This window comes from Vanacampus margaritifer, chromosome 19 (assembly GCF_051991255.1).
Source record: "Vanacampus margaritifer isolate UIUO_Vmar chromosome 19, RoL_Vmar_1.0, whole genome shotgun sequence".
Classification (NCBI taxonomy): Eukaryota; Metazoa; Chordata; class Actinopteri; order Syngnathiformes; family Syngnathidae; genus Vanacampus; species Vanacampus margaritifer.
In genome coordinates this window covers 3502559-3527752 of record NC_135450.1, presented here as the reverse complement: position 1 = coordinate 3527752, position 25194 = coordinate 3502559, and the positions used below count along the sequence as shown (strand labels likewise).

The 25194-nt window shown below is 38.3% G+C and overlaps 1 protein-coding gene across 3 annotated transcripts in view; it reads right to left on the bottom strand.

Moving 5' to 3' along the window:
• The window catches only part of tab2 (TGF-beta activated kinase 1 (MAP3K7) binding protein 2), a 46649-nt gene extending 26092 nt beyond the window's left edge, over positions 1-20557 (bottom strand). For 2 of the 3 annotated variants that reach the window (XM_077553435.1, XM_077553438.1), the window contains exon 1: positions 20216-20557. The gene's annotated coding sequence lies outside the window, so the exon portion shown is untranslated. The remainder of the gene's footprint in view (positions 1-20215) is intronic. The other variant, XM_077553437.1, reaches the window with a different exon arrangement.
• Between the last annotated feature and the right edge of the window lie 4637 nt (positions 20558-25194).

The following is a 25194-nucleotide window of genomic DNA, read 5'->3' as shown; positions in this document are numbered from 1 at the left end:
TTGGTTTTGGGGGTTTGAAGGAGGTTTGGGGATGTAGAACGGAGGGTTCGTGAGAAGGTCTTTGGTGTGAGGAGTTCTTTGAGGTATTGTGGGGCATAACCGTGAATGCACTGATGGGTGAGGAGGGAAACCTTGTATTCTATTCTGAGGGACACCGGGAGTCAATGCAGTGATTTCAGGATGAGGGTGATGTGGTCAAATTTGCGCACCCCCATCAAGATCCTGGCAGCACAGTTCTGGATGTTTTGCTGTTTCTGCCCGCGGTTCAACATGGATGCTATTAGGCTACTACTCTCTCTCCCAGCTCATCACATTCTGTCAAGGCTTTCTGGATGACAGGGCAGCTTTGGAACACATTTGTTGCCCAGCAGAGTCAAAATGCTGCCCTGCCTTCCACAGGTGTCAATGCAATTATCTGGGCACTGGGCACGTGAATATACTGTACGTCCCTCTCAATTCGTATTTGATAATATTAGCGTTCTGTCAATAATTAATTCACTAATCAGAATTGTAAGTCAAGTGATCACATGGCTTAGCTTTAGAAGAGTTGTAAGCAGAGAGTCTTCCCATCCTACTATAAACCGCATCAAAGTTGTGTGTTACACCCTTTTGCGTACTGTAAGGTTTAGTTGCACTTTACTGCCATTGCAAATGTTTCATCAAGCTAAACAGCCTATTCCATTTGCCCATCCCATGCCCCAGCACTGTCACATGACCGGGGGCTCATTTTGTCAATACAATCAAACATACTGTAGGAGGTAAGGTTGAAAGCGGAAGTAGGGTTTTTAAAGGGTAGATATGGCAGCCATGGGAGATACTGGCTATAAACATGCCCTTTTAAAACGTTTTTCACAGTTTGTTCAGTAACAAACAGTACATGCAGGAAGACAGGAAGACAGAGATTCTCATTACACTAAGTCAAAATCAAACTAAAATAAAATATTAAAAAAAAAATCTAAATTGACATGTAGTTAAGTTTAACTATATGACTTCAAGTTGAGGGGTACAGGGATTCACGCTGGTGATTTTGTCCAGGTATATTTGAGGCTAGAATGGCAGTGTCATCTCTCAACACTCTCTGCTTGGCAGTTGAACACAATGAGATGGTTTGCACTGGGGCGCTTAGCAATGACATGCCAAGTATGCCCCAGTCAAATCTTCACCCTTTATTGCCTTATGAAAAGCACTTACAGTGTGTCAACATGCTCTTTGAAGAACACAGACTGCAGGACATTAGCAGAACTTCTTTCTTAATCAGTTCACTACAGCACTTGTGTAATCAAGTTGTTCCACACACGCACGCAAGAAGCTTCTATGACTGTTTTTTTTTTTATTAAACAACCAATCAATTTCAACAGAAAATGCAGCATCAGACTGTAAAATAGTACGTCGCTTTCAAAAATGATAGGTCTTGGTTAGTGCACTTTGGCCTTATCATAAATATTATTTTGTTTTTCTTGATATTACATTGTTGAACAGTGTGTTATTGATCGAAACGTAATTAAAAGCTTCGAAAATAAATGTTTCAATTAAGGTCAAAATTTAAATATAGGCTAATCTTCTATTTCGACTCAGCAGTCAACTCACCGCACGTCACTCACTGATAATAATTCTATAAACATAATAAGAATATGTATGGGAAGTTAATTACCACAGTGGCAGAATTGATGCATTGGTTCTATTGCAATGACCTCAATGTGCTTGGCTGAGAAGAAAACAAGCAGCCGGAAATGCTTCCTGCAGCTGCTAGGAGTATCATTCCCCACCTTGAAGCCAACCAAAAGACAAACAGCAGCCAAGTCATGTTACTCCTCTACTGCTGAAATGCCATTTTGCCTTTATCCAGATCCCAAGTCATTCAACTCACACTGTCGGGCTGTATATCAAGATTTGACAACACATTCTATGGGATTTGGCATGCATGAAAATTAGTTTTGGTTGTTGCTGTTCAAGTTAAATAATGTCAATGCTTTTCCGGCTTTTTATTTTATTTTATTTTTTTACATTTTGTTTCACAGGTTGAGGATTGGAAGACAAGTAGGTCAACATTTTCCGCCTTGTGAAATGATCAAAAACCAAACCATGGAATTACGTTTCTCTTTGATGTTGTTTACATCCATGCTCCTCTGGCAGTGCTATAAATGATTATTTGTGAATTATGTAAAAATACGACCGCAAAGCAGTAAGTAGCGTTGCTGTAGTTAGATAAACCTTAGTTCATTAATCAAACAATGGATGTCTAAAAGTCACTCTTTGCTACAGAAAAACTTAAAAACAGAAAAACTCACAAACAGACTCAGTTTGTGAGCTTGGCTCACATGTGAACAGCGTAACTTGCCGGTCATTACTACTGTAAAATCCTGTGTATAATATACACACTTTAGAACCTAAAAGGAAAACATGACCTGGCCAGTGTTTGTTTCCAGTTCAATTTGGGTGTGGGTTGTGGGGGGGAGGAGATTAAATATTCTGTGCACTCTGCAACAAAAATGCTGTTATTCAGAAGCACAAATATATTGTTCAATAATTATTTCCCATATTCTCCAAAATATCGTCTCCGCACATTTCCTTGAAATATTGGAATAGAATTTTAAAGCTATATCACCCACCCCTAGACCAAGGCACGAATGTCAGCGAATTACTACATTTGGAAAGATTTTATTCTGAAGTTGACCTACCCATGGCTGCGTGTTCCGTCATGGATTGCATGAACAATTGACCTTTTGCAAAAACTCCACCCCCCTAATGTGACGCTTCCGGTTTCCGACATCTTTCCGGACACTTACAATGGAAATAAACGGACCAGAGCATCAGTGAGTGTTTGTGGAGTGTTATCTTCCAGATTGAGGCAAAGGGGTCTACAATATGCAGTGGGAGGATATATTCATAATATTAAAACATGCAGAAAAGTGGACTTCACAACTATCGAGTCTAAGGCATAGAGGTCTTAAGCAAAGTGAGATAAACAACAACAGTCTGTAACAACTGTCTCTAACAAAACGGTTGTTTACTCTGAGGTAACACAAAATGCTACGTGAAAGATAAAAACAAAATAAGTTCAAAGTGCCTGCTACAATGCTATGTTCAGTTTGTAAATCGATGAAACAACTTCACAGAGCTTCTCATATAAGATCCAGCATAAACTACCTAGGACTTTGATGTCTAGTTTTATGGATGATTTGACAACAGAGCTAAAAGCTATCTTTTACCTTGTTTGGTTGCTAGTTAGCTATATGGTTTTAACCTAGCACATGTAGCTACTTTACTGGCTCTTACTTTGGCGCAAACATAGGTATGTTTATTTATCTTGGAGACATTTAGCTGGGGGTGAGGCCGTTCACATTGAATCCAGCTTTGTTTTTGGCTTTTGGTAATGGAAAGAATAGGAATCGACGTGACAAACTCTAGGGATACCTTGTGTCCGATTTACACAGTCCATGGGCAAATCGCTTCACCATTTTGCTTGTTGGATGGCCACAGCTTTTTTTGTAGTGTTTTATGGCAACTGATGGAGGTTTTCTGGATTGATTTTACAATGCATTTCAAAGGAGCAGACATGAGCTTGATGGACCTTGGCTGTTTGGGGTTGTGGTTTGGGCGCAGTTAGCGAAAGGTCAATTGTTACTACTTTCTCTCTACACATTAACAATTTTTGGAAACGAGATACTCCACCATCCATCTTCTGCCGCTTATCCGAGGTCGGGCCGTGAGGGGTTGCAGCCCAGACTTCCCTCTCCCCAGCCACTTCAACCAGCTCCTCCAGCGGGATTCCAAGGCATTCCCAAGCCAGCCGAGAGACATACTATCTCCAGCGTGCCCAGAACACCTCTCCAGGGAGGCGTCCAGGAGGCATCCGAACCAGATGCCCCAGCCACCTCAACCTCCTCTCAACGCGGAGGAGCAGCAGCTCTACTTCGAGTCCCTCCTGGATGGCCGAGCTTCTCACCCTATCTTTAAGGGAGAGCCCGGACACCCTGCGGAGGAAACTCATTTTGGTCGCTTGTGTCAACTTTGGCGAGTGTGCGGATTTTTGCCACGAATGTGCGGATTTCGCTGCACCGCACCGTGTCCTAGCACTCCAAACGCGTCCTCGGCGCCGCCCCAAGCACTTATGCGCCCGTCCGTGCAAAGTACATTGACTGCAATGTAGTGTCGTAATGTGCTGGCCGAAACGCCTCTCCCGCTTTTGGTGTGAATGCAGCATTAGTCTGAAACGGATTTACTGTATTCATATTAATATTTCCAATAAAAAATAATGTATCAGTTTTCATACATTCAGTCTTAAGCAGACTTTTTGATATGGTTTGGTTATGAAAATTGAGGTCCCATTCTATTGAGGTGTTGTTATACTGTACATAAAACTGTTTTTGTCAGCAATTTCAGCACATGGAACTGCATCACAGTCTCATACTACAGTGTCCTCTGTGACTTTACTGGCTGTCAAGAGCAAATGGTACATAAAAATCTGATTAAAAAAAAAAAGTAATTGCAACACATTGTAATTTTCAGCCTCTGCTGGGAAGTTGAGGTGGTCCCCTGCGGTGCATGCAGTATATCTGTCATACAAACAAATACACAGCTGGTATTTTTAAGGGCAGTCCTCAACTGTGCTGGAGCCAGTAAATGACAGGAGGGACACAACATTGATTGTGTCCCGACTGGCACCAACAGGTGTGCATAAGATGCCAGAGCTTCAGAACATGAACTGATCCATAGCACACATGCTACCAAAGCAGCACAAAGAGAGATGCACACAGCAAACTTTGAGATATCCCTACAACACCATTGCGCAGTGGCCAGCAACAAGTGGCGCATGGGCCATAACTGGCCCACTGACAATTATATCTGGCCCACCTGATGAAGTTGATGGGGGGAGGGGATGATAATTAGGGATGCCACAATAAATCACTGTATTAAAAGGGCCTCAATTATGAGCCGTTCTACTTAAAATGTAATTTTGTTCAACGCGTTGCGTCACAGTGCTGCTTTCCAGTTCCTTGTGGGTTACGCAGCTTATCGGGTGGCTGTATTTGTAGACAGGCACCCGTAGCTGAGTCACGCAATTAATCATGTGACCACGTCACAAGAAATACATTAATGATTGGCTGAATTCTCCACGTGACCTAAATGCAATCATATTGCAGTAGGGCGCATCCTGCCTCAGAGGCTTGGAGGAGGCTTCTGCAGTTGGATTTGACTAGCGTCGCCATCGTAAGCCACCGCTAACAAATCTTTACATCATAATCAAAACATCTGGTACATAAAATGGATGACTATGAATTACAACTTGCTGGAAATCGCTATGTTTGTTACTAAGGTGTTTTGATAATCATGGAAACTCAGCTTACATGAGGATATGTGATCATCCTGTACAGTTGGGAGGCATATTTACAAACTGTTAGAATTTCAACACCGTTAACTTAATAAATACCCTCAAATTAAAGTTGAAAGTCTGCCGTTAAAGCACATCTTGTTTGTTTCGTTTCAAATCCATTGTGGTAGTGTTTATAGTAAAAAAAAAAGAGAGAATTACTGTATGGATGTTTGTGTCCCATAATTGAAGCAATGAAGAAGCTACTTTAGCATGAGCTAAACTCATTCAGGTAAATTTATCATCAGGTTGATAATTATAATAATACAATATCCATATTGGATATGATTTTCGACACCTTAGTCTATATGCATCATATAAGACTTATTTAATAATTTTATTTAGGAGAGAAATTTATTTATTTATTGAAATTAGATCGGTCTTTTCTAATCTGTGGAGGCAAGGCACCTATTTCACAATTAGACAGAATACTTGCTACCCAGCTGAAGAGCATTTATTTCTTAGGCCTGCCACGATATACCTATCTATACCTATCTATATGATTATAAATAGAAAAACAATATAATAGTAAGGAATACATTAACAATAATAGTAATTACTGTGAACATATACTTTCACTTTTAACCTAACTATAGAGACATAATTGGTCCAAAAACACGCATTTTTAAGCTAATTTACAAGCATGCCAAGCCTCTAGGCGGCAAAATACTGCTTATCTCTTGACGTCACTTCCACAATATGTCACGGACTTCCCACAAGAATTTCTTCTTTTTTTATATTAAAAAAAAAATGTATGTTAACAGACAATCAGGAAGAGTGAGTGCATCATAAAGCTTGCTTGTCTTTTTTTTTTATAACAACTTTATTTATGCAACTTACAATCACAAAAAGCATTGTAATGGAAGATCACACGGGTCCGCTATTTTGACATGTTCTCCTTCCACTGCGTTCAAATCTCTCATGCACAAACGTTTGGCATCCCTCGTGTCTGGAGCACACGCACACCTGAGCTTTTTTTCTTCTTTCTGCTCACATACTATTTATTTATAAGTTCAAAAATACACCTGAAGGAACCAGGAATTGCAGAATAGACTTAACTTGACTTTCTAGTCACTAAAACCTTCCGCTATACATACAGTATAACACAAGTCAATGCAATAAGCATCTCACAAGACGTCTAATGAGTTTCCCCCTGTGAGGGGAGAGATAACTCGAGCAATCCTAACCAAAAATACGAAGAATATAAGAAGCAAATATTGCCTGGCTGGCAGCGGATAACGGACCCAGGAGCGGATATTGGACAGTCGTTCTTTTATACTCCCCCGCCACTAACTACCACAATGCCTTCTGGCATTGAAACAAACGACTTGGACAACTCTGCTCACTCGCCCAGTACTTTGATCTCATCCAACGTGGATGTTTGCATATGACACAGAGCAGGTGAGCAGTACACCCGCCTTAAACAATGGCGAGAGCTGCTTGACTTAAGTGTGTGAGTGGTGTGTGTGTAGAGCGATGACGTAAATATCCGTTTACGACTGTCACACGCAAACGCGGATCCGGAGAAATCCTCAAATCTCCACTTTGGCCGGAGTTTTTTGAAACCTTTATTTTTCATTTGAAGCATGTGTAGATGACAGGGCAAAATGCAGAAAAGTATCTCCCGTTTTCAAAAACCCTGGCTACGTGTAGATAAGGCCTTCATTGCCGACTCCTGCCATAGGGGAAGGTTCAGTTGGTGGTAGGTGGACTCATGCAGAGCAGCTGCAACCCATTAATTAAAACAACAGATTCTCCAATCCTGCTTTGTCATTACCTGGTCACCCAAACCAGTGGTATTTGCTCGTACAAAAAAGTATCAGAAGATAGGGAAATCACTTCTTAAACAGTTATGGTGGTTCTCTACTCGAGTGCTTATACCTCTGGATGCAAAATTGTGCAAAACATTGGCTGAATTAGAGCACTAGCACTGCAAACAACAAACAAAAGGAATTGCAGTAGGGTGGAATCTACTTTCTACCACATCCTGACAATATGTTTTCAGAGTGAGACAGCGAGGGAGCAATGTAAGAGCCTGAGGCCCACACTCTTACTGATAGAAGGCTAGATCAAAGCCTTTTCCCATGGTTAGCGAGCACAACAACCGGGGAGATGAAAGACTATGGGCAGACATGAAGGACAGAGCAGCCTCTCCGTGGCATTTACAAACAGCTCAGAATAAGTCAAGCATTCTGCGATGCATCGAGGAGGAAACATTTGTGAAGGGGTGGGAGACGACACGGTGCCAGAATTTAGCAACAGGATAAGCAGTGCAGCGATAAGCCTGCTGTTTGCTTTGTATCAGAAAAAACGCAAGTGGGATCATGCTTGTAAATACTGATTCTCAGTCCTTACTAATCTTCATATTGATGCAGATCTAATGAAAACCATTTGAGTATTGGCAAAATTGGCAATTCTTCTTAAATCATACATATTTTAAAGGAAAACCTTATTCCATCAACTTCTTCTCAATTTCCACACAGAAGCTAGCGCAGATATAATCAAGCACTTGAGTATTATCAGTAGGGCAGCTGGGCTTAGGAAAAAAAGTCGACCAAGTCGGTTGGGTCAACCACAACAAAAATTGGTCGATGCAAAAATGCATGCGTCAAAGCTATTTTAATAATTTATTGGCGACGGCCTGTCGATTAATCGATGGAATAATTAATTGATAGGCAACTCGATTTTTAAAAAAAGTCATTAGTGACAGCACTAATTATCGGAAATGTTATAAAATCCAATTCCCATCTACATGTCAAGTTCCTGATTTATTTATTTATTTATTATACATCAGTAATAAAAACAAAACAAAACAACGTATTATATTACATTATATTTGTATGCATAACCTTAACTACTACAACTAAAAGCAGCTGGTTAAAATGGAATCTACAGATAAGTGCTAAAAACATCAAGTATTGAACAAGGTTGGACAGTATTTCTCGAGAACAGTAACAGCACAAAGCGCACCCTTACTGTACTTATCTTGCCTCTGTTTGGTCACATTATGAGTAAACTGACCTGTAGGCATATTGCTTTATAGGCGCTTCTATGTCCCAATCTTAAAATAAAGGTGAAGTTGTACATTAACAGTTTACACTGGGACTTCTATCACTTTTGAATTATAGTGCTTATTCAGTGCTAAGCACATGACTCAAAAGACAAAAAAATGACAAAGTTATGAATGTATAAGTGAGACTAAAAATCACTGAACAAGTCTAATCAGCATGGTCTGTTAGGGTCGAAGTTTATTTGGCACCATTTTGTCCTAAGTTTAAACGTTATTTTTCCTAAGGTATGCCATAAAGCATTTGACAAAAGTGTATGTTAAATTGTCAATGCATCCTCATTGCCTATAATATTAGAAGACTATTGCGTTTAACAGACACGCTGTAGACAAACTGGGACGCCAGTCTCCTCTCAACCTCCCCCAAACTATTATGCTGGTTCAGGATGTAGCGTAAGCTCTGGAAACACTCAGGGAGCTATCAGTGCAGCAACTAGTCTTTAGAGTAAAGGGGTGGCGGGGTCAACTAAACTAAACTAAACAACTAACAACTAAACTAGGTCAACTTTCTTGTAATACCATTTTCATCACATCTCAAGTGTATCTTGTAAGGTCTTATCAATTTTCCCATCCAATAAAAGACAGTCACCTGTCTTGGAGAGAGTAGCTCATCCATTATGAAAAACAAAACAAGTTAAGTATGCACATAAACCATTGCACCAACGAAGTACAGTAGTTGCAAACCTAACTGATGCAAGGTATAATTACAGATTTATACGAAAAGCCACAAAGGGAGTAACTAACTGTTTACGTTCATAGTACTTAGGTTACTTTCTTCTAAGTACCTTTTGTTTACAACACAATGCAACAGTATCGTACAACACAGAGGAAGCTGAATGTGAAAATGCAAACTCTGGTGTTTGTAAGAAAGTTCTTATCAGAGGAAGTGTTTGTCAGTGTCTCTCTCTGCACCTTCAAGGAGCATACCAGCTAAAGATAAGAGCTTCACCATATTCCTGTTTGCTGTCACTCAAATTGTTACAGAAGTAAGTAGAGGATGTATGATAAGCAACAATAGGATAAGCAGTGGATTTTTGGATGAAAGAAGGCTGATGGCCTATTGTAGTTTTTAAAATGTTATTATTTGTTTTTGACATTAAAGCAGTATTTCTCAACGTGGGTCAAGGACAAAAAAAGTTGAGCCAATGGGAAATTTGAGCAAACAGCCATCAAGTGACGTGGAAGAAGATGACACTGGGTGGCTTGACATTTCATTTGAATATATAATAAAAACAAATACATTTAAAAAAGAAAAGAAAAGAAAAAACACTTAAGCAACTAAGCAACTAATCTTACACTCGTCTGATCATTACAAACATTAAATGGCATTTTGTGAGATTCATGCAACTCGTACTGGTTTTAAGTGGATGGCTAAAACTTATCGTAGTTCAGTACAACACTCAGAATCCAGGGCAGATAGAATTTGCTCTTTCTGTTGTCAAATAAAACTTGAAAAATGTAGGGCGGGAATCAATGCTCCAATCCTAACACTGCCACTAACAAAGCCACAATGGCAAAAACACTGCTGTCTCTCAAAACACGCCTGTTTAACACACCATGTACTCTGGTTCCAATTAGATAAAGTGCTACATCCAAAGGAAGCCAAAAGAGACGTTTTTTGTGGTGATGGCTTTGCATACATCCCGACATCTTGTATCCCATATTTAAAAGAGGGTTTTCAGTCAATACGGGACATATGGGAGAGCACTGTAAATGCAAACTGAAGCACGTGAAGTGATGGAATTGTAAGAGGCAAACAACTATTACAAAATTAATCACACCGACAATTTTGGGGATAAAAGTCATACTTTGTTTGCTATAACTCGCCCAGAGTGTGTGGCAATTAAATGTACAGACAAAGACTGTGTCTTTTACATACAGTATGTGCCCATCCCACAAAATGCTGCTTTTAAAATGTATTACATGTATATTTAGCTGGCATAACAAGACTAATATAATTAATAATTTCATTGATATGTAGACAAATAAATGGCTCTAGTCTGGATTCAAAACAACAACAATAACAACAACCTCTATGGTGATCTAAAGTAAGGGATGCTCGCAAATTTAAACTGTAGATTAGTGCATTTACTGTTTCTGTTTGTTTCTTCTCAAAACTTTGGTTTAGCCCATCAGCCAAAGAGATTACATTCATATCATAGCAGGTTTACTGGAAAATGTATGCGGGCCCTGTATTCCACACACAAATTATAACCCATACAGGGCTTTAGGGGGTATTTTCATACGGAATTAAAGAAGAAACAGGTTTGATGAATGAAGTTGTTCTTTTAAGATACAGATAGAAAAGTAAAATCGTACCAAATAGAATTTCTCACAGTCAAGTTAAATGCGCTAAGTAATGCTAACTCAGAATTTGAGCTATTTTATCATGTATACAGACAACCGAAACAGTGATCCATGGATCCAGATAGAGGAGATTGCAGTACATAAAGCCACCACTACATCAATATATGACTTTGAGCAAATGCCGTTTACAGCAGTACATCGTAACATCTATTGGTCAAAAACTTACAGAACTGTATTATGACCATTTGTCATAGCAGTACGGCTGGGCAATAAATCAAATTAATTTGATACATCGTCATTTTAAAAATTGAATTGTTGAAAATTTGCTAAATCGTGAAATCTAATTTTGTCTTTTGGATTATTTCAAGTTGTTCTTATGTTCTGTTACATCAAAATATTTTAGTGAGTTATAATTTTGCACAAGTGGCAGAATGCTGGATGGGTAGTTTACAAGACATGTTTACAATAACTACCAACTCCTTAATTGTGGCATTTAAGCACAAACTATGAATGCTAAAATTGTTAAAAACTGATTTAGAATCAGTATACATTATTGTTGTCTGAACATTTTGCACAGGAATTATTTTTGAATAAATTAAACCATTAAATGTTTTCTGGATGCATTCAATTAAAATCGTTTTCACCCTAAATGACTGTAAAAATCGAGATTTTATTTTTTGGCCATATCGCCCAGCCCTACATAGCAGTATGCAGATAGCCTGTTGCCAGGTAAAGGCATCTATGGCAATGGTAGCTGAAATACTGCATAAGTATTTTTTATTCGCCTCCTGTGCATGCACAGTACAGTACAGGCCAAAAGGTTGGACACACCTTCTCATGCAATGCATTTTCTTTATTTTCATGACTATTTACATTGTAGATTGTCACTGAAGGCATCAAAAGGTGAAATAATTGAAAATATGTTTTATATTGTAATTTTTTTTAAATAGTCACTCGTTGCGCTGATGATTTTTTTTGCACACTCTTGGCCTCCCCTCGATGAGCTTCAAGAGTAGTCACCTGAAATGGATTTCCACCAGTTTTGAAGGAATTCCCAGAGGTGAGAATGCAAAGGAATAATCAGAGCAAAGGGTGGCTATTTTGAAGAACCTAGAATCTAAAACATGTTTTCAGTTATTTTACCTTTTTTTTGTTAATAAGTACATAACTCTGCATGTGTTTATTCTTAGTTTTAATGCCTTCAGTGAAAATCTACAATGTAAATAGTAGGGGTGAGCCAAAAAATCGATTCTAATAAGAATCGCAATTCTCATTTAGTACGATTCAGAATTTATTTTAAATGTCCCAAAATCGATTTTATTTAAATTATTTTATACTGTCTTGCCTTTGTCTGTGTGTGCCTTTATTTGGAGCGCTGTTCACGTAGTACCCGGTTTGGCCACTGAAGGGCAGTGTGGTTCCACGCAGTCTAATACATTGTTACGTTGTAGCCACATTAGAGAGTAGAAGGAAAAAGTCACGATCAAGTTAATCCAATAAAAGTTGTTGTTTTATCAATGCTCGTTGTAGTGGACTCAACTGTGCATGTAAATGTGTGTTCTCAGGAAATAAAATAGGTAAGTCAGTGGTAGTGGTACTTCTCTTTTTCCTCCGGATGCAAACTGAGACGTGCACGTGAAGTAGTTCACTCAAACCACAGCAGGAACCTATTCTGCAATTTTGACACAGTACAGTACACATTGAACACAGCGCACACTATCAAATGTCACTGGCTACAAGAGCAATTTAAGTAATTATTTTGCATTGACACTTGGGATGGCTCGATACTACTTTTTACTATCTGATAACAATACCAATAATGAAGCCTCGAGGATTGGTCGATACCGATCCTATACAGATCTGATTTGTTTTGTCATCCAAAAAGTTCATAATTAAATGTGGATCTAATCTGCTTAATACTGACATCTAAAAACGTTTCTTTTTTTTAATGTTCACAGTACAACTATTCTGGTCCCCTAAAGATAGAAAGAAAACACTGAAGTCGTGTGCCAATGCTGCTATGGCTGTATTAAAACAGCATACATGACTACAGTGAGCCGAGATATATTAGGCATGTCCAAACTACAGCCATCCATTTTTTGTGTAGCCCGGGGCATAGAAAATGACAAACATTGGACACAGCACATGTAAAACACTACAATACAAAAAAATTTGGCCTTTAAAATTATATTTTCTTATAAATTTATGGAAAAAAAGAGATATTAAAATAATCGATTCATGGTTTTATGAATCCATTTCAGGCTCAAAAATGAAAATCGATTCAATATTGATTATTAGATTTTTTTTAAACCCAGCCCTAGTCACTATTCACTACTTTCGTATTTACAGAGTTATAGCAAAGTAGCGTTCACTCATAGACGCTTAAATTTCCCCGGATGTTGTAAACATTAAATCCAATGACACATTACGTACCTTTTGTATTTTGCCCACTGTCAAAACCAAGGCTGGCACACGCACAGTGTGCATGTGTTACAGTGAGTGTCAATATGCAACTGGAGACAATACCAGAAGTCCGTACATCTCTTCAACGCCACTTATACGTTCCGGTGTTGGTACTGCGCGACCCCAAAGAATAAGTCCCGTGATTATCCAACGTATCGATTTAAACTTCACACAGGTATGTCCCGACGCTAACACACAAGCTAAACTAAAAGCTTACTGCAAGCATCTCATTCTCTGTTTGTGGCACACCGGTGATGTACACAAATACGACAAGAAGCAGGTAAGAGAATTGAGAACTACTCTAAATTACGTCATTAAACTCACGTGTTCATTTGTAATCTAAAAATAACCTTAAGAAACATGAACACTAGCGATTAAGTGTTAGCTATTGTTTTGAATATCGAAATGAACATCAAATCAAATCAAGAATCGTATCGCTCCTAAACTGAATCAAATCGTATTGAACCATTCTGCTCCAAAATATATTTTTCAATCAAATCACAGCCTGTGTATGTTCGAGATACGATACAATACGATATACTTTTATTTTCCCCGTGGGGAACTTTTTCCTGGACTCCGTCCAGCTGCAGTTTACAGTAAGAGAAAACAACAGAATAGAAAGAGATGAAATTAAAATTAAATAAATAAGAAGTGCAGCAATAAGTAGAAGACTTCACAGAAGTCTTCACAGGAGTATACATGTGTAGAGAAGTACATTGCACACACCCATATACACACACACATATACACACTTCTATATATATATATATACACACACATGGGTATGTACACAACATTGCACCATATATATATATCTTATTGCACTGAGTTAATGTCGGTTGTTAAGCAGTTTGATGGATGTCGGCAGGAATGAGTTCTTGTAGCGGTTCAGCCTGGTTCTGGGGGCCCTGAATCTCCTGCCGGAAGGCAGTAGCTGGAACTCATGATGCAGAATGTGAGTCGGGTCATTAACAATTTTCTGTGCCAGTCCGGTGACGGTCGCTCATAAAGCATCTGTAGGGAAGGATGATTCCTGACCCCCATGATCTTCATGGCAGTCCGCACCAGACCGGCAATCTGTGACTTTGACTGCACAGTCAGGTTGCCGTACCAGGCCGCAATGCCGTATCTGATGATACTTTCCAATGCAGCCCGGTAGAACAACAGCATGATCCTCTGCTCCACTCCATAGACCCTAAGTCTGCGTAGGAAGTAAAGACGCTGTTGGAGTTTGGAGCAGAGACTTCCAACATGTACCCTCCATCTGAGTGTGTTGTCGATGTGGACCCCCAGATACCTGTATGAACCCACCTGGCTGATGTGGTTGCTTTTAATGACGACTGGCCTGTGGTCACCAACAGTTTTTGGATCAAATATCACCTCCTCTGTCTTCCCCACATTGAGCACAAGATGATTCTGGTCACACCACTGGACAAATTTCTCTATTTCTGAGAAATAGTCCAGTGGGCTACCGCCGGCCTGCAGCAAGCTGACGATAGCTGTGTCATCAGAGAACTTATGAGATATGTATCATATCGGCCTCATGCCAAAGTTTACCATCCGTAGTTTATGGTTTTGTTAATATTGTTACACATTGTCTGGACAATGCATCAAGCTAGAGTACTGATTAGCAATGAACACTCTCAGGGGACGTCGCAAGCACATTAACCTCCTTCACACAATTAAAATAAGACAAGCAGCTTGAGCATGATATGCTAACCACATGCACGTTAAACCAGATCTGTTCATTTATTCACCAGTTTCATGCTGTTTACAAACTGTAGCTGCATCATGACGGTAACACAGTCGATTGATTTGATCTGCAGTCTTTACTTTAGTTATTGTGTTCACACCTGACCAAGCACACCAAGGTATAAGCACCCTTAGATATGGTGTGACTAATCTGCACGTTTGATTTGATTAATTGTGATAGCTATCAGTCCTGATGCACATCAAACAAGCAAGTTATTCAGCCAATGACAGATTAAAAAAATTAATAAAAGTCCAGACTGCAAATATTCAGGGATCACTGTATTTGCGCACATTTCCTGGTAACTCAACAATCTCCCAGACAGCAAGTTAGTGATAAGCTCTTATACAAGTTTCTGGTGTGTGTAGAGAGCTTTTGACAGAATACCACTCATTCAGCTTGGTTAAGTGTCAGCCATGTTTGTATATACAACAACAAGTGTGCTTCATTTTTCAACAAGCGTCCTAGCATTTTCACTACAGGGTTTCAGCAGTACTAGTGACGCTGACAAACTTGACACATATTAGCATTAGCCTGACAACATCCGTTCAAATTAATTACCAGCATAGCCTTATGCAAAACTGCTTAATCCTTAATTAAAAACCTGATTTAGCACGTAATTAACAGGCTCTGAGCTGCGTTGCTGAGTCTCTAAACGAGTGACAAACTCACAAGGCCTCCTAGCAAACAATTGCCCAGCTCGAGGCACACATGGTTTCAGTTAAGGCTCTGCACCTATAAACGGTTGGCCATGGAAGTGTATTGGTCAGGAAGTGCAATGTTGACTGCAAGTCACTGCATGCACAAGCAGCTAATGAATGATTATATGTAGTTACAGCTATGACAACAGAGTGGAAGCTGTAGTTGTTTGAAAGGTGACAGAGGAGCACTGTGAGCTCTTTGGAGTTTTTTTTTTTTTGCATTAAGCTTCACTGAACCAAAGCAGCTAAGCAGGGAAGACAAGCAAATCTTGAAGAGGTTGGATAGCAAACAAGAAGCTGAGCTTGTAAAAGAGTCAGGTAGGCTTGTATGTAGAAATGAAACTATGAAAATGTCACCAAAAGTCATGGTTATCAATATATTTATAACTGTTATAGTTTTCAGTTGTTATCAACAACCTACCACCCAACTACAAATATTTGACAAGGGAACCTGTAAATTGAAAACCTTTAAGATTGTGAAGTTTTAACCAAAATATTCAGGTAAAATATGCCTCTATTGTGGAACAAAACTTTTAAGTTTGTACCACCATCAAGCATGATGTCATGCGCATGGTTGGGGAATCCAGGTCCAGAAAGTAAAAAACCCTGCCACAGATTGCCTTTAGCCAGCTGTGCTTTTACTCAGCTGGCAGGTAAACAAGCTCGCCTCCACCTATTGAGTAGAAGCACCTGTGGCTAAACTGTTTCAGGGTTTTTACCTTCTGGACCTGGATTCCCCAACCCTGGTCATGCGCAAGACTTTGACGCACCTAACAAGATTTCAATTCAGCATGCTTGCATTTCTCTCCCTGACATATTAATGATTGATTGCACTTGCACCTTGGAGAATTGTAACCACACATATTTTATATAATACTACAAATCATATTAGAGGTGCAACAATTAATTGACAATTAATTTTCAAATTGATCAAAAAATATTTTTGATCAACAATGCATTGTCCTGATGTTCTGTAGTCCTCCATGAAAGCATTCTAATCTTTGTTTTGAATCAAAATAAAACATTTGATTATACTTAAGCAAACTGTTTTCTGATATGTTACAGTCCCAAATCAGTAACTGAATCATAATTTATGTTTGTCCATTTTTTGCAATGTCAATGTCATGTTTTTGAAAAAAGGGATGGATTTTTTTTGTTTTGTTATCTGATTCATCAATTGGTGGACAAAATATTCGACAGAGAGTAATTTGTGGCATCCAGGGAAGATGTATTTTTGGGATTTAGGCAGAGCTGCCAACAACTGGATTGTCCATATTTTCTTACGCAAATTTCTGAACGCGACTTTGTTACGCCCTGTGTACTGCACGGCGAACTGATTTGCCTAAGCGAGCTGAAAGTATCACTGCGCATGCGTTCAGCATCAGTTTGTCGAGGCCATCGCGACATAACCGCTTGTCCTCACATGGGTCGCGGGGGTGCTGGAGCCTATCCCAGCTGGCTTTGGGCAGTAGGCGGGGTACACCCTGAACTGGTTGCCAGCCAATCTCAGGGCACACAGAGACAAACAATCATCCGCACTCTCAATCACACCTATGGACAATTTGGAGTGATCAATTAACCTGCCATGCATGTCTTTGGAATGTGGGAGGAAACCGGAGTACCCGGAGAAAACCCGCGCAAGCACGGGGAGAACATGCAAACTCCACCCAGGAAGGCCGAAGCCTGGACTCAATCTCATGTCCTCTGCACTGGGAGGTGGATGTGCAAGCATCTTATTTCAGCAGTACACCGGTACATGTACGTTCTGGATACTTAAAAAAATAAAACAAAATGAAAAATCATGGGTCATATTGGCCAAAAAGTTCCGAACAGTTTGCAATTTTTTTCAATCTCACTACAAAATATACTGCAGTGATGTGTTCCCGCGATAATGTTCTTGACAAAGGTTAAAAATATGGAAACTCAAGATAAATTGTTCTGGAAGTGAATTTTGATAGGCTGACAGGCTCTGTATTAGGCCCATCTAGTTTATGGGCCAAGTAAATTATAACTACGCAACTTCCAATTGTGTCGAGTAAACTACTGATGCAAACAAATGTTCTGACGTGATCACATAGTGGGGGAGGGGGGACTCGTGTCCAAGCTGAAGTGTGTCACTTGGCACCATTTTAGCCACATCCAACAATAAACAATAAATCTGGTGAAAATGGTGAAGAACTATTTCGCCACAACTCCTCCACAACTGAGTGCTAGTTCTCAGTCTTTGCACATGTTTTCAGTAATTATCTTCAAACATGCATCCATTTTCTATACCGCTTATCCTGACTTTGGGGAAGAGACAGGGTACACTGTGTACTGGATGCCAGTCATTTGCAGATTTTTATAAATAATACATTTAGAAGCACATCTCTGACTTCATTTTACAGAGCCTTTAAAGTAGCTACGTGTGTAATTTAAACTGTTGCTCCTTAAGGACTGCATTATAGACATGTAATTACAATTCACTTTCCCAAATGTTCTCATTGTGGGACTAATAAAGACTTATTGTAATTCATTTTCATGAGAAAAAAATGTTTAGAAAGCAGAGCAAAATGGAAATTCGACCAGCATCCCAAAACGGACTGTTCAACAACTTAAAACTGAAGAAACCGATTTCCACTTTGCTGAGTGCACACCCTCTACTATTAATTGACAGAGTCACGCATTATCATCAGCGTATCAAAATCTATCTGTCATCATCAATAGACAGTTGAGTGCACTTGAAAAGGTAACACATGCCAGAAAGACAACAAGTGTCAATTGAGAATAGTGCTGGGGGAAGAAATCATTGCTAGGTAGAACACAATATATGGTGTTTCAATACATTAGTGTGTATTCTACATTTTGCAAATGACCCTTGTGTGAGCACTGAATACCCGTTTTGATAGGATAATCTATTCTAAAATATGTTTGTGACAGACAGACCTAAGACCTACAGAGATGCCAACCCCTAAAAGTTTGTCTCAGCCAAAACAATTAACAAGATTAATAGTTGTTTTTATTATATTTGCTTTCGTTAAATAGTTTGTAGAAGTGACGCAATTAATCGGTCATCAAATAAATCAACAACTATTTTGATAATCTATTAATCCTTTAGAGCCATTGTTTAATTTGCAATTGTCCAAATTCCCTGATTTCACTTCACACAAAAAAATCTCTGATTTCTGTAGGCATACTGTTTTTGTCTTTTGTGTTTAATCAAATTGAAACATTTGTAAAAAAAAAAAAAAAAAAAAAAAACACTTTCATTTTGGATCACAATGATCAACATTTACCCCTATTTTCTGACATACATTACAAAGCAAACCATAATCAACAGAAGAATCGTTTCTAAAAATATTTGATAATGACAGTTCCAATTTTGAGCGACAGCTTATTTGTTTTTATTTTAGTTTGCCAATATGATGTATTGGCACTATATTGCTAAATATACAATAATGTACTGTGACTGTTTTATTTACAGAATGACACATTACGAAAAATATCGGATTGATGGTGAATTGTTATAGCCCTATAATGTTTGGCTATATTTGCTCTGCAAGTAGTATAGAAAATGGATGAACGGATTGTTACATGTTACAGAGTTTTTCTAGACTAACTATTTACGACTAAAATGGTAAGAATAAACTTCTTCATAATGCTCTGGTAAAACTTTCTACTCTGTCAAGGTCAGCTTAGTACAAATTGTTCTTGTTTTGGTACTTAATGTGAGATGTTTTGTTGCTGCTCAGTACAGGGACGGTTGTATTTTAGCAACTGGCCCAGGGCCACAAAATCGTGCAAAATTCTTGACTTTTTGTTTCACCGTGTGGCTGTTTTAGTTACACTAATTGATTGGGTTTGATCCGGTTAGATGAATTAAATGAAAAAAGATTCCAGAAGGGAAGGGAAGGCAAGAGACTTATCCTAAAACATAGCATTTAAATCTCATTGCATTGTCTTTCATAATGACGCAGTGGTGAGATTTCACACCTGACATATCATGCAGTAGTGGTCAAGCAACAGGTGAAACACCACGCAACACAACCATAGCGTGCATTTAATACAGCAATGAGTAGAGTAGTAATGAATTACATAGGACTAGCTTGATTTAAAGGCTTGTTAAACAGTGGGTAATGGGGCGTCATCAAATAATTGTTTAACCTTTCCATCCATTTAGACAGTTCGACTGAGCTCAATGGAAAAAATAGCCCAACGTGTCGCATCATTCAGCTCAACGACCTGAAATATTAGTATTAATATATAAAAATATGCAGGACATTCATGACTTTTGAGTTAGATACTCTATCCTGCCTGAGACTGAGAGCCTCCCACTTCAAAAAGTTAGTTGGCTAACGTAGCTAGCCGACTGCTGTAACGTTATACAGAAACTTTTTCCACACCTCTCTCAAGTTTTATCGTTTTTTTTTTTCTTCAAGAAAGTTAGAAAGTTAGTAGCGCTTATCGCTGAAAAGTGGTGAAAGTACTTTTAAACTTGACATAAAGGAATATGATTATTGTTGTTAATAGTACAGGGGTGTGTGCTAACAGGTAAAAAGTTCTTGTGGCCAACTTACTTGACGTTCTCCGTCTCCGCCGCCGCTCCTCGGGCCGCCTTCGACACCCCTGAACGCCGCCGGACCTCCAGAGGGCCGCGGCGCTGGCACAGGAGAAGCCGAGAAAGGTCCAGCTAGTATCGGGCAGACGAAAAAGCGAAGTTGCTCCGAGGCCCCGGGCCTTAATGTGTCCTCGAAATAACGCTCGGGGGAGGGATAGCAAGCCCCAGCCCTCCGCTTTTAGACAGACTCGGGAATACCTTTTTGACAGCTCTTCTTCTTCAGCCCCCCTCCCCTCGACAGCCCTTCACTTTTCTCTTTTTCCTCACTTCCAGTAGATACGAATCAAAATACTGTCACACAATATGGCGGCTGCATAAGCAAGGTACTATCGCGAGAGGGAGACTTTTTTCCCCCTCAACTTTCCAAAAGTTGTGCTCACGGTGGGAGGAGACGACGAGTCTGTGATTGACTTGAACTTTTCACGTATATATATATATATATATATATATATATATATATATATATATATATATATATATTTATAAAAAAAAAAATTCAAAACCGAAGCAATCTATAGCAAACTTTAACTGTTGTGTATTTGGGGCAATATATATAATATATATATATATATATATATATATATATATATATATATATATATATATATATGTTTTTCGTAATAAGGTTGTTGTAAACTACAAACTGTGTCTAACGTACAGACAGATAAGATAAAGCCTTTTAATGGTCTGATTTCTATGTATCTATGTAAATCTGTTTGTTTTTTTAATCTAATTATCAACATCAGACCAATACCATTCACACTTGAGTACTCACCCCATACTGGTACGTTTGATACATAACATTTTAATTACAACAATGACAAATTTTTCCTATTTCCTACGCAGACTTAGGGTCTATGGAGTGGAGCAGAGGATCATGCTGTTGTTCTACCGGGCTGCATTGGAAAGTATCATCAGATACGGCATTGCGGCCTGGTACGGCAACCTGACTGCAGTCAAAGTCACAGATTGCCGGTCTGGTGCGGACTGCCATGAAGATCATGGGGGTCAGGAATCATCCTTCCCTACAGATGCTTTATGAGCGGTCCGTCACCGGACTGGCCCAGAAAATTGTTAATGACCCGACTCACATGCTGCATCATGAGTTCCAGCTACTGCCTTCCGGCAGGAGATTCAGGGCCCCCAGAACCAGGCTGAACCGCTACAAAAACTCACTCCTGCCGACATCCATCAAACTGCATTTTTTTCTTTTTCTTAGAGCTCAGTATTGTTCATTCGATTTGACATCATCATTGCTCTCCTTTTTTTAAAAAAAAAAAACAAATAAAAAAAAATGTTTTTTTCTCTCTTTTTTTTTAAAATATATATACACATATATACACACACACATATATATATATATATATATATATATATATATATATAATTTTTTTTGTATGTGGGTGAGTATGTGTATGTGCGTGTGTGTGTGTGCGTGCGTGCGTGCGAGCGTGTGTGTATTCATCAGTTCACCTAAAGCCCATTAAAAAAAATCCCAAACTAATAATATAATATAATAATAAATTGCCAAATGCAGAAACATCAATGTGAGTTATCACGATGTAGAGCTCAGTATTGTTCATTCGATTTGACATCATCATTGCTCTCCTTTTTTTTTTTTTTTTTTTTTTTTTTTTAAAAACAACAAATCAATTAAAAAAAATTTAATAAATGTTTTTTTTTTTTTTTTAAATACATATACATATATATATATACATATACACACATATATATATATATATATATATATATATATATATATATATATACTTTTTTTTTGTATGTGGGTGAGTATGTGTATGTGCGTGTGTGTGTGTGTGTGTGTGCGTGCGTGCGTGCGAGCGTGTGTGTATTCATCAGTTCACCTAAAGCCCATTAAAAAAAATCCCATACTAATAATATAATATAATAATAAATTGCCAAATGCAGAAACATCAATGTAAGTTATCACGATGTAGTGGCTCTCGCTAACAGACAGAATTAAGTAACCGGAATTAGGTTAAAAAATTCTATATACGTAGACCATGTTTCTATAAATTTTGATATTTGGTTTTTATTTGAGGCAGATATTTTTTCCATTAAAATGTGATTTATGAGGAGGTTAGACCATTGGTCGATATTCAGAGTTTGTTTATTTTTCCAGTTAACAAGAATTGTTTTTTTAGCGATAGTAAGGGCTACAAGTGTAGATTGAAATTGTTTATGTGGTAAGTCAGTTGTTGTTAGGTCACCTAGCAAACACAAGTTTGGAGATAAAGGTATCCTACAGTCCAAAATAGCGGAAAGTTTTTCTAAGACTTTAGTCCAGAAATACATAACCGGAGTACATAACCATAAAGCATGAACATAAGTGTCTGTAGTGTTTTGTAAACATTGGAGACAAGTGTCTGAGTCTGAGAGTCCCATTTTCTTCATCATATATTGAGTAATGTATGTTCTATGAATAATTTTATATTGGATAAGTTGTAAATTTGTGTGTTTTGTCATTTTAAATGCGTTTTCACAAACTTGAATCCAAAAGTCAGATTCCGGTGCTATAGACAAGTCTGTCTCCCATTTCGAGATGGGTAAAGACATTTTATCAGTATATGAAAGTAACTTATATATTTTTGAAAGTTTTTTTGTTGTTGTCGGAGAAAGCTTGTTAATATCTTTAGCTAAAACAGGTGGTTGGAGCGTACCCCGAAGTGTTGGAATTTTTTTCTTTATCATATTTTTAACTTGTAGATAATGTAAAAAAATTCCGTTTTTTATATTGTATTTTTGGAGCAAGGATGTATATGATATAAACATATTATCTGAGAAGAGATGGTGGAGATGTGTAATTCCTTTCTGCTCCCACTCACCTAAATAAAACGATTGGTTGTTAAGTTGAAAGTCGGGGTTATGCCATAGGGGAGAAAGCCCACAGGGCTCCACTTGGGCTTTTGTCAATTCTAGTGCCTTCCACCAGGCAGTCACGGTGGCGGAAATGATTGGGTTTTTAAAACAATTATGTCGCTTAATCGATGTTGTAATAAAGAGTAAATCTCGAAGTCTGAGGTTATTACAATCCTTCTGTTCTAGTTCCAGCCAACAGTTAGTGTCTCTGTTGTGTTGTGCCCATAGAACGATATATTGTAGCTGGTTAGCTATATAGTAGTACATAAAATTTGGTGCCTCTAGACCACCTTTGGATTTACTTTTCTGAAGAGTAGATAGACTAATCTTTGCTTTTTTTTATTCCAGTAAAATTTTGTAACGGCTGAGTCCAACAACTGGAACCATTTAGCCGTAGGTTTAAATGGAATCATTGAGAAAAAATAGTTTATTTTGGGTAAAACTTTCATTTTAATGGTGGCTATTCGTCCTATTAGAGAAATAGGAAGATTATTCCAGCGCTCCAAGTCACTATAAATGTTGTCCAGAAGTGGAGAAAAGTTTAAATGAATTAAATCAGTTAATTTAGGTGAGATTTTTATGCCTAAGTATTTTAAATTACCTATAGGAAATGAGTAGTGTGGGTCTTGGCTTGCAGGGTTCCATGAATTTTCTGTAATAGGTAGAAGTGTTGATTTTGTCCAGTTAATAGAATAATCTGATAACTGTGAGAATTTAGTTATTAAGTTAAATACTTCCCCTAGCGAAGTAGCCGGCTTTTCTAAATAAAGTAAGATGTCATCGGCATATAGATTAATTTTATGTTCTGTTACCCAAGAGTGAATTCCTTGAATCCGTCTTTCCTGGCGTATGGCTAATGCAAGTGGCTCAATAAATATTGCAAATAATAAAGGGGATAGTGGGCATCCCTGTCTTGTGCCTCTCTGTAAAGTAAAGCTCTGAGATATAATCCCATTAGTAGTAACTGTAGCTTTAGGAGAATCATATAATACTGATACCCAGTGGATAAATGATTTCCCAAAGCCAAATTTATTTAAAACAGCAAAGAGGAAGGACCAGTTAACGTTGTCGAAAGCTTTTTCTGCATCCAATGATATAATAACTGCCTTTTTATCATGCCGCTGTGACATGCTAATAAGGTTAAAGAGTCTCCTAATATTATTAGCAGAGTGAAGACCTTTAATAAAGCCTGTTTGGTCGCTATGAATGATTGTCGAGATTACTGTTTCTAGTCTAGATGTGAAAGCCTTAGTGCTAATTTTAATATCAGTGTTAATTAGTGAAATCGGACGGTAACTTGATGGAAGGGTGGGGTCTTTTTCTGGCTTTAATAAAAGTTTAATTGCTGCTGTATTCATGTGTGGGCGTATGTAACCCTTAGTTTTAATTTCTGTTACTACTCTTAAGAATAGTGGAGCAAGCATTAACCAGAAGTGCTTAAAAAATATAGCCGGATAACCATCCGGGCCAGGTGCTTTGCCATTAGGCATACTATCTAGAGCACTGTACAACTCGTTTATAGTAAGTGGCGCATCTAACATGTCTTTATATTCAGTAGTTAACTGAGGTATATTTAAGCTACTGAGGAATGCCTCAATATGCTCAGGGTTAGGCTTGTTAGTTTCTAAGTATAGGTTACGATAATAGTTATAAAAAATTTGATTAATTTCTTCTGGTGATTGTGTGCATTCACCAGTTGTCCCTTTAATAGCCGTTATAAGAGACTTTTCCCGATTACGTTGAAGTTGGTTTGCAAGAAATTTACCTGATTTGTTATTATATTCAAAGTTGTTGTATCTCAATTGTTGCATTATAAACTCTGTCTTTTTAGTTAGCATATCGTCTAACTGTATTTTTGTATTTTGTAAGTCAGTCCATATTTGGTTATTTGGGTTTATTGCGTACTCATCCGTCAGTTGTTTAATTTTATCTTCCAAGTCTTTTTCTGATTTTTGATCCTGTTTCTTTTTATAAGATGAATATGATATAATTTTACCTCTAATTACTGCTTTCCCAGTTTCCCAGAGAAGAGATGGCGATAGGTCTGGAGAGCCATTT